Source organism: Toxorhynchites rutilus, chromosome 1 (assembly GCF_029784135.1).
Source record: "Toxorhynchites rutilus septentrionalis strain SRP chromosome 1, ASM2978413v1, whole genome shotgun sequence".
Taxonomy (NCBI): Eukaryota; Metazoa; Arthropoda; class Insecta; order Diptera; family Culicidae; genus Toxorhynchites; species Toxorhynchites rutilus.
In genome coordinates this window covers 185,661,653-185,672,021 of record NC_073744.1, presented here as the reverse complement: position 1 = coordinate 185,672,021, position 10,369 = coordinate 185,661,653, and the positions used below count along the sequence as shown (strand labels likewise).

General features: G+C 37.3%; 1 long non-coding RNA gene across 1 annotated transcript; it reads right to left on the bottom strand.

Annotated features, from left to right (window-relative positions):
- Positions 1-763: 763 nt before the first annotated feature.
- LOC129767400 (uncharacterized) lies at positions 764-5,862 on the bottom strand. Its single transcript, XR_008741514.1, has 3 exons — positions 5,744-5,862; positions 5,372-5,542; positions 764-1,434 (listed from the first exon to the last, which is right to left on the bottom strand). It is a non-coding gene; the product is annotated as an uncharacterized LOC129767400 (long non-coding RNA).
- Positions 5,863-10,369: the final 4,507 nt, after the last annotated feature.

The following is a 10,369-nucleotide window of genomic DNA, read 5'->3' as shown; positions in this document are numbered from 1 at the left end:
TTCAGATTCAAAGATGAAGTCATCATCTACATTGTGAAAATTTTCAGCCAAAAAGAGGCAATTTCGAATGCAATCCATTTCGACTGTGCATTTTGAAATAATTTATATTTATTATTAACATGTAGTCAGTTCAAGTATTTGGTATGCTATTACTAATGACAAGAATATACATCTCATTCCCATTTTAGAAATAAAAAGTCGCAGGAGGGTTGTGTCCAGGGGTACCAAATGTACTGCATCACGACAGTAATCTCATGACTGTCGCCACCATTGTCCCGTGGCAGTCACGCGATTGAATTTTTAACTACAGTCACACAGTGGAAATGTTATGCGACATTTATTGTTACTGTCGTGTACTGTACACGAATACATTCCCATGTGAGAGTATTTTGGTCTTTCGTCTGCGACAGACCCGCTTGCTCATTAGTGATGTTTTTGTAGATTCTGAATGCAATAGTTATACGTTGCTACCGTCGTTGATGATTTTTTTCCCTCGTGCTGATGATGTCGGGTGTCTTAGTATATATTTTTCCAGTACAACGTCATTTTATTTCATTTCATTTTCGCAAACTAAAGAGATTAATCTGCTGTGCAGCGAAGAATTAATAACAGGTAATAACTGGCGAATTCTGCAGCATATTCCGATATGGGAAAATTTAATTTGTCGATGACGCGGCTATTCTATGTAGAGAAGTTTTCGGGGGAAATAGTGTGAGCAACAGAATTTAATTTTCTTTCAAATTATAAATCAGAACTTCAGAGTTTGGCTGTCATCTTCTAACTCACTCCGTTCCACTTTATTAGTCCTTTTAAGTGTTATATAAACAATACATTGGAATGATCGAGAACAGTTGTTTGTTTCTGATATCAAGCCCGCTAGTGGGTTTGAACCAAGTGGTCGAATATAAAACTATTACAATTCTCCTCCCTTAAGATTCTGATAGAATGATTAAATTCAAATGTAAAATACTACAATGTTATGCTTAATTCGTTGATGTCTCAGAACAATCACTTATTTCAATAGTATTAATATATTCAAAAATAAACAAACTCACTACGTTTACTACTGATCTTACTTCGTTTCGATCGTCTTAATGGAGACGTCTGAGGGTGTCTACGCTTTCGCGTTCCGGATTTTCTTTCCTGTCGGCTATGTTCAGAATGTTCGATTTCAACTGGGCTGTTTGGAACACTAGTTGAGCTGGATCGAACGGCTGCATCGAACAAATTGGAGTCCGATACAAACCCGTAAAAATCTTCTTCGTCGCTTTGAATTGCCTGCTGTTGTTGATAATCATTTTCGGTATCTTGGTTCACTAGGCACTCTGGTGAGATCTGATCGAATAAAATTCTTGTAGACTTTCGATCAAAAGGCTCTTCCACCAAACGTAATTGATGTCGATGGGCGGAAAACAATCGACCGCCGAGTGAAACCTGGAAAATATTTGTAGATAGCCGCTTAATAAGTTTTGCTCTCAACCACCTACGCATATCAGTAGGGTTGTGGTTTTTATAATATACAGGATCACCTGGTGTCAGTTTTATAAAAGGATCATGCACTGAGATATTAGTTCGATCTTTAAGGTATGTTTCATCATGCTGTGAATTAGTCAATTGTTTTTTGTAGTGTTTTTAGGGTTAATGAGATCCAAATCTGTTTTTGGTTTAAAAGTGAAAACTCGCTCTGAAGGAAATTGACCATTACCCAAACAAGTATTACGGTAATTAAAGAGGAAATTGTTAACTTTTTCCTCTGTGTCCATCTTTTGCATCCGTGGGTCTAGTAAGTATTTTTTAAATACTTCCTTGATTAGTCGCACCATCCTCTCAGCCTGTCCGTTGCTTTACGGGTTATACGGAGGGCTCTTCAAAACCTTTATACCTTGATTCTCTAGAAACTTGATGAATGAGGATGAATTGAAAGGAGGTCCTCCGTCGGTAACAACCACATCCGGTAACCCAAACCGTGCAAATAATGTTGTAAATCTCTTTAGAACTTTTTTGCAATCGGTTCCTTGTGGCATTATGTCCAATTCTAACCATTTACTATAGCTGTCAACAATAATTAAAAATACTTTTTGTTGGAAATAAAAAAAATCAGCATGTAGGCGACTGAATGGACGTGTTGTGGGTATCCAAGCGTTTTTTGTCTTAGGTTTTGGCACGATAGACATCTCTATACAGGTACGGCAAGATTTGATGTAATTTTCAATATCTTTGTTTAGCCCAAACCAATACACACTTCTTCGAGCCAATTGCTTAACTTTTGAAATCCCTGTATGATTTTTGTGCAATATTTTCAGAATAACGTTTTGCAAAACTTTCGGAATAATCACTCTATCTTGAAACAAGATACATCCATCAACTAATTCAAGATCCTGATAATGTGCCCGAATATCCTTGAAACATGTATCAATCCTATCTGGCCAACCGTTTGAGATAAATGTCTGCACTTGTTGCAAAAACTTATCCTTTCCTGTCTCTCGTGCTATCTGTCGATAGTCCATGGGAAAATCCGTTGAAAAATTTAAGTTTTTAATGTATTCTCGCTGCAATGACTGAGGAATTTCGTCCGATAGCGGGAATCTCGAACAAAAATCGGCATTCCCCATTTTTGTAGACGGTCGATAAACTATGTCGAAGTCATATATTGAAAGTTCCATAACATAGCGTTGTAATCTGGTAACATACATTGAATTACGACCTTCTTTACCAAAAATGCCAATGAGTGGCTTATGGTCAGTGTAAACTGTAAATTTCTGGCCATAGAGAAACTTATGAAATTTTTTTATAGTGGTTACCACTGCTAAAGCTTCCAGATGTAATATGGGATACTTGCGTTGGGCATTATTAAGAGAAAATGATGCAAACGAAATTGGTTTCTCTATACCATTAACCACATGAGCGATAACACCACCGATACCATAACTGGAGGCATCAGAAACCACTACTACAGGTTTTCTTGGATCAAAAAATTCTAAGAGATTTTCATTCAAAAGGTAATTCTTGCATTCATCAAAGACTTTCTGACATTCGCTAGACCAATAAAACTGAACTTCCTTTTGCAGTAATCTGTAAAGACAACTCAAACGGGATGACAAATGGGGGATGAACTTTCCGTAAAAGTTCAAAAGTCCTAAAAATGCCTTTAATTCTGAAACGTTTCGTGGTGGTTTCGCTGCACGAATAGTTTCTACCTTTTGCGGACATGGCATTAATCCTTTATCTGAAATAATGTGTCCCAGGTAAGGCAATGATTTTACAAAAAAAATTGCATTTTGTTAGATTCACTTTTATGTTAGCTTTAGAAAGACGGTCTAAAACCAAATAAAGATTTTTTTTACAGTCTTCATAGTCAATCCCGGCAATTAAAACGTCGTCTAAATAACAAAATACTAAAGGTAAACCATTCAAAATTTGATCCATAACCTTTTGAAAAATCGAAGCGCTGGATGATGCACCTTGTGGTAGTCTTGTATAAGTGTAGAGACCTTTAAGAGTATTGATTACCATAAATTTCTGCGATTTTTCTGATAACTTCAACTGAGTATATGCTCCAGCAAGGTCTAATGAACAGAAAACCTTAGCACCCGCCAAAGAAGCAAAAAGATCCTGAGCATTTGGCAAAGGATAAGTATTAGATACGATCATCTTGTTGATTGAAACCTTGCAATCAATTACCAAACGAATTCCTTGATCTTTTTTTTCAATAACCACAACAGGCGAAGCCCACTCACTTGCCTCTATAGGCTTAATCACTCCATCTCTTTCTAAAAGTTCAAGATGTTCAATAACTTTTTGTCTGAGCCTCAAGGGAACTTGATAGGCTTTCTTGAAAACAGGTCTATCTTCCTTCAGAATTAAGTCTCCTTCAAACCCAACTATAGGATCAGAAAAGCTCTTTTTGAAAATGTGATTAAACTTACTCTTCACATTTTCCACTGTACTTTCAATCTCCCTCTCCGAGATCTGATTTATCCTCGCACAAGAAAATGGCGTACGCCATTCCGGGAAGAACAAATCGAGCCATTTTCTGCCAAAAAGTGGAGTAATTCTGCGCAATTTCTTATTATTTTTCAAAACCACCAATTCCATATTGTGCTCACTAATTCCATTTATGCTTACAGATACCAAAATGCTTCCTAAAACTTCCAATTTAGCTCCATCCACAACGGCAAGGCGATTGTTGTATGATTCCAGCATTATATGTCCAAATCGACTATTATATTCCTGTTCGTCAATAACGCTAACAGCAGAACCACAATCAACTTCCATGCGCATTTTCCTATTTTCGATAAAGACTTCTATGTAACAGGGCTCATTCAGATGCTTGGCAGAAGACAGTTTCATACAATTTTCTTCTGATTCGGACCCGCTGTCTTTAAGATCCTCTTTCAGACGTTTAAAATAATCAGTCCTGCTAGCAGTTTGAGCCGGAGAAACTTCAGTATCATCCACAAATTTGACATGCATCTTTTTTTTTCTTTTCAGTTCGTAGCAATATTTTTTTGTGTGCCCCTTCTTGTTGCAAAAATTGCAAAAGTATGATTTTCTTTGGCTGGAAAACGACCTACTACGACTACTACTCCTGCTTTCATCATGTCTATTTCTCCTTTCTCGGCTTCTGGGACGATGTGAACTGTAAACCTTCCGCTTGCTGCTGTCTACCTTCGCCACTACTGTTAGTCTATTATCGTTCATCATTCTTGTGCGTACGCCAGCAACTTCTCTGTTGACAATAATTTTTTCAGCTTTAGCCAAAGTTAATTCTTCCTCTTCAATCAGTCTTTGCTGAACCTGCTTGTCTAAAACGCCCATTACTAATTTATCTCTAATGGCAGTTTCCTTAAACGCACCAAACTCGCAGCTTTCTGCTTGTAATTTTACTTTAAGAATAAAATCTTCTGCTGTTTCAGATTCTCCCTGCATCATAATATAAAATTTGTATCTCTGAAACATATCTGTATCTGCCTTGTCAAACCGTCGCTTTAACGAATCAATAATGGCCTCATAAGTCAGAGTAGATAAATCTACACCTGGATGTAATAGCTTTAGCTCACTGAATGTTTCTCTTCCACACAGCGCAAGGAAATATGCAATTTTCTCCTCCACTGGTATTTTATTAATCTTAAAGATCCATTCGATTTGCTCAACATATTGCGCGAAACTGGTTGAACCAGGAATATACGCTTCAATGGAGCCTATTAGCGGCATTGTTAATCTGATAGTACAATAAAATGAATAACAATGAGTGCAAAAACCAAAACGTCTGAATATTAATGCTTCTAAATATATGTGTTTCCAAAAAATTGATAATAAATTAAGGGAACTTCTTTTATTTTTATCATTGACCAAAAATGGGTGCACGTACCTTATTTTCTGTTGTTCAATCAAAGAGAATCAAATCGACCGACCAAAATCTGGCTCGGGCAGGCAAAAACACTCAGCAAAAGCAGCAAAAACCAGCAACAGCAGCAGATACCAGCAACCACAGGAGCACAAACAGCAACCATCAACAAATCGCTCAATCGACAAATTTTGCCTGATAAAATCGAAAGACAAAACAAAATTAGTCTTCCAAAGGAACTGATTGAATTGTCAGAAAACAATAATATTACAGAACACAATGTCCGTCGAATTAAGCAACAAAAAAAATGGCTATAGGGCTGAATAAAACTTTAATAAAATCACTATGCCGGCACCGCAAACAATATAGGCAGGAACAAAAAAAAACAACTCTTACCCCAAACTCTGGTGACAAGATGAAACACTGCTACCAAATTTCACTTTCACTTTCCACTTTTATCCTCGTCGCCACTTTAATTTTCTTTCAAATTATAAATCAGAACTTCAGAGTTTGGCTGTCATCTTCTAACTCACTCCGTTCCACTTTATTAGTCCTTTTAAGTGTTATATAAACAATACATTGGAATGATCGAGAACAGTTGTTTGTTTCTGATATCAAGCCCGCTAGTGGGTTTGAACCAAGTGGTCGAATATAAAACTATTACACAGAAGAGAATCTGTTGAAAGAGGTGCGTGGAGAAGTGTCGTGGGTGGAAGTCGTGTGAATGAAAGTTACGCGAATGCAACTGTAGGGCCAGATTAGAATGCGGCTGGGGGAAGTGTTGCGCACTTAGCAATGTAGGTTTGGACATGAAGGAGATTTTATTTTATTTATGAATAAAATATGTTTAGCGCGTAATCTTAATATTATCAACAAAAATGTAAAGTAACATATTAGTATTATTATCATTATTACCAGCTGACCCGGTAAACGTTATGCTGCCATTTAGATAATTTTTAGCGAATATATTCGTTGTTATATGACAAACAACAAGTGTATTGCAAGTGTGTTTCATATTCATATCGATATACTGAATTTGAAATACAGCCACATTACTGCCCTCATTCACGGACTTGCAAATGTATTTAATGCTTTTCACGGAACTACAGAACTGCAGAACATTAATATATATGTTGTTCATGCAGGATTTTATTACTCTGTTACATAGAACACATGTTTGATACGGTAGAGTGTGGCTAGGATGCATAGCTCGATTGAACTTGAGTCGTCGAACGGATTACAGAATGCAAAATTGCGATCCGTTCGGGTAATTCTATCTCGATTGTATTTCAGAGTACGACGGTATACTTTTACCTGGTGAATTAGGTTTGCCTGGTTGATTCTTGCTTTGAAATATATGATTCATTGACATTCAAAACTATAATTATATCATGATCTGAAGAATTTTCCACATATAGAGATATTTTGATTCGAACATTCAGCTATGTTGTGACCGTTCTCAACCCAGCATCAGAGAAAGCGATAACAACCGCAGGAATAGCAGCAGAAATCCACCGGCAGTAGGACAGCAACGGGAATCAACCAGCTGTAGGACCAGCAACAGCATTCAACCAGCAGCAGGAACAGCAATCCGAGACCACGTGTCGGAATGATCTTCGACAGGAAACTTGTGACCCGGGCGGAGTGACGGACTTGAGGAAATAATGTCTTAACACCTTGGATAGTCAACTCGAACTGAACATTTATTTCTAAACACAAAGTACCATTTAACAATTTTATGGCACACAAGACAACAATAATTTTCTAGCGAATTGCTCCTGTGGTGGGTTCAGCAGATGTACCGACACGAGTTTCACAAACTGTGTGACAGAACAAGCTATTTTTGAAAGTGTGAAGTTAATAAAAAAAACATTGCCTTTTTTATGTACAAATTTATTTCCACGAGATCTTCTACGTGCGAAAATTTTCGTTATACTTGTTTCATTTGCGATTTTTTCGGGAATCTGTTTAATGGGGGAATCAACTCTGGTAAATCGAAAACATGGTTTTTATGCAATGTTGTACCGGAAGGATTCTTCGATATTTCATTTCGTTGAAAATCTGCAGTAAAAACTATGGGGTCATCTCAAGAGTAACACGGCTGTACGAATCTTTAAGCGCATTTTTTCAGCTGGTGGTACGTTTATCTCAGAATCTAGTGGACCAATTTAGCAGAAGTTTTTTTTCAGCATGCAAAAATGAATTCTGACCTACGAAAAGGACCTATCTGCTTTGATCGATTATCATCATTGATAACTTCTCTGATAACCACGGCCTTACGATTTTTGTTGAATTTTTTTTTTATTCAAATGGCCGACATTTTGGGTATTTTTATAATTTTAAAAACCGCTACATAACAATTCAGATAATAAGATTTTTACATGCTAAAAAAATCAGCCATATCGGTCCATTGGATTATGAGAAAAACGTAAAACTAGCAAGAAAATGTTTTAAAGATTTAAAAAAAATATCTTTCAAATGAAAGCAACATAATTGGCTCACGTAGCGTACTTTTTAGTGTAGAGCCAGTTTAGTTCTATAACTCTGTCATTGTTAAAATTCGAACATATGCGTAGGAGGGTTTTTTCCGTGAAATATGATCATCTATCACCTCCTAAGAGATTCTGGGAAAATATAATAAATTCTTCTTTTACATTCAATAATCAAAAATTATATGCATGAAAAACAAATTTAAATAAAACATTTTTTTGACTCGATTATATACAGGATTCGATTATATACAGTGAAAAGAAATCGGAGACTGTATATAATCGAGTTCGCGCTGCGTTAGTTTCCAACTTGGAGGATAAATTTAAACACTCCCAACACTGAGTATTTCCGACGTCACCAATATATTATCGAAGAAACTCTCGCCTAGAATTATTAAGCTGTGCGTGTTTTTCTCATATGAATTGTTGATCATTTGTGTATCTGGATTCAGGCATCCCAACAGTAAAGCATTCTTATTACAGTCGATATGAAATTAACTCGGCTTCCTATGTGTGCACGCAACTAGTGATCACAGCCATATGTCCGATACACATCTCAAAGCGTACTGGTGAAGAAGCACAAACGCATAAGATACAGGCTAGCATTACGATCGCCAGAAAAATGTCATGACATTTTTCTGGCGACAGTCACGTGTGACAGTAACCCGGGTAAACCGATGAGATTCATCGCTCCGTCAGCGACTGTTACGGCGACAGAGCGAACGGAATAGCAGACACGAAAAAATCGGAAACGAACAGTCTCCCCGGCTCACTACGCTCGGGCACGACAAATTAGATGAATTCGACGAAACACCGACTGTTGCTGTATAGTATTACTTTATGCATTCATGCTCTGTCGCTTGTATACGAGTGTAGCGCGCTCACAGAGACTGTCGATTCAATTTCATACCGACTGTTATGAAAATGCAGTACTTTTGGGATGCCTGGTTGTGTCCGAGACACGACCGCATAGTTGACGTAGGATTCCGTTAGGCTATCTGTTGATTTTGGATATGTTTGAAGAATTACATCGTTAAACTCTTTGACAAAGATTTGGTGGCCCTGAAAAGAGCCGTTTTATTTGATTGTTGAGTATTGTTTTGACGTGGGACTACGTCTAACCGGAATATATGGAGGGTAAAATGAAAACCTAAACACAGATGCAGGAGAAAATGAAAGATTTCGTATGCTTATAGCTCGAACATTTCGTACTGGATAGGAGAGATGTTTGCATCACTTGATAGGGAATATTTCTACGCATCTATCGCAACTAACAAAATGTTGTTTTTCATTAGGTAAACAATTGAATAACTGTAAAATATTAGGCGTTATCTAAACGCCCTAACTGCATCGTTTTGATTGGCCCGATCTACGGTTTCCCTAACACAGCCATCAAAACCAAGCAGCCTTGGGGAATCGGCATTGCAAATACATGAAAGTAGGGGGACTTTTGTTCTCATCGAAAAATGTTCCCTAACACAGACTTTAAAACCAAGCAGCGTAATCGGAATTGCAAACACACGAAAGAGCCTAGAGGCGAGTGAACTGAAAAGTTTAAACCCTCTTAAAGCCAAAAAGAAGAAGAAGAACACACGAAAGTATTGGGAGCTTTTGTTCCCACCGAAATGTGTTCCCTAATAGAGATTTCTAAACCAAGGTGCCTGGAGAAATCGGTATTTCAAATTCATGCAAGTCGGGGGTATTTTTGTTCCGACTGGAATGTGTTTCCCTAACACAGACTTCAAATCCATGGAGCGTGGGGAAATCGACATTGCGAATTCATACAAATCGGGGGTATTTTTGTTCCGATTGAAATGTGTTTCCCTAACACAGACTTCAAAACCGAGGTTTCTGGGGAAATCGGCTCTGCAAATAAATGCAAACTGCGAGTACTTTTGTCCTCGCTTGCCTTTGTGCAGAGTGGAATATGTCTGTCCTAACATGATCTTCTAAACTTAGGAACCTGGGAAAAAAGTGCAGACACTAGAAGCGAATGAACTTCCCAGTTTCAAGCAAATTCGAGATTCGAGAAGTATGTACACTTTTGGGATGTAAACTTCAGAGGGAAATGTAAAATAAAATAATCGTTTGATAATTTTTTTTTGTCTTTATTGGAAAGAGTTTCAGCCTTAGGCTGGTTCATCAAACGTTTGATAACTCTTCCATACATATATTTTGTTCTAGTCATCATACCAAACGTAAAAGGTCCGTCATTAAATTTACTTGTAACGAAGAACAATCAATCACAATAAATGAATTGACTTTACACGGCATTTGTTCATTTTTTTTCACCCACAGAGCAAATATATTGAACTCAATTGAATTTGGAAACTGTTTCATTCAATCAAGAATTTAATCAATACGAACGAATGATTGCTAAGCTAAGGTAGTTCCACGTGAACCTTGCGGTTATATCATAGATATAACCCACTCATTTTTTTCACTCCACCAGTGTTTACCGAGTGATGATGACAGAAGGATGGTACACAGTCGTTGGATGGTGCGCATCAGATAAAAGATAACGAAGTGGAAC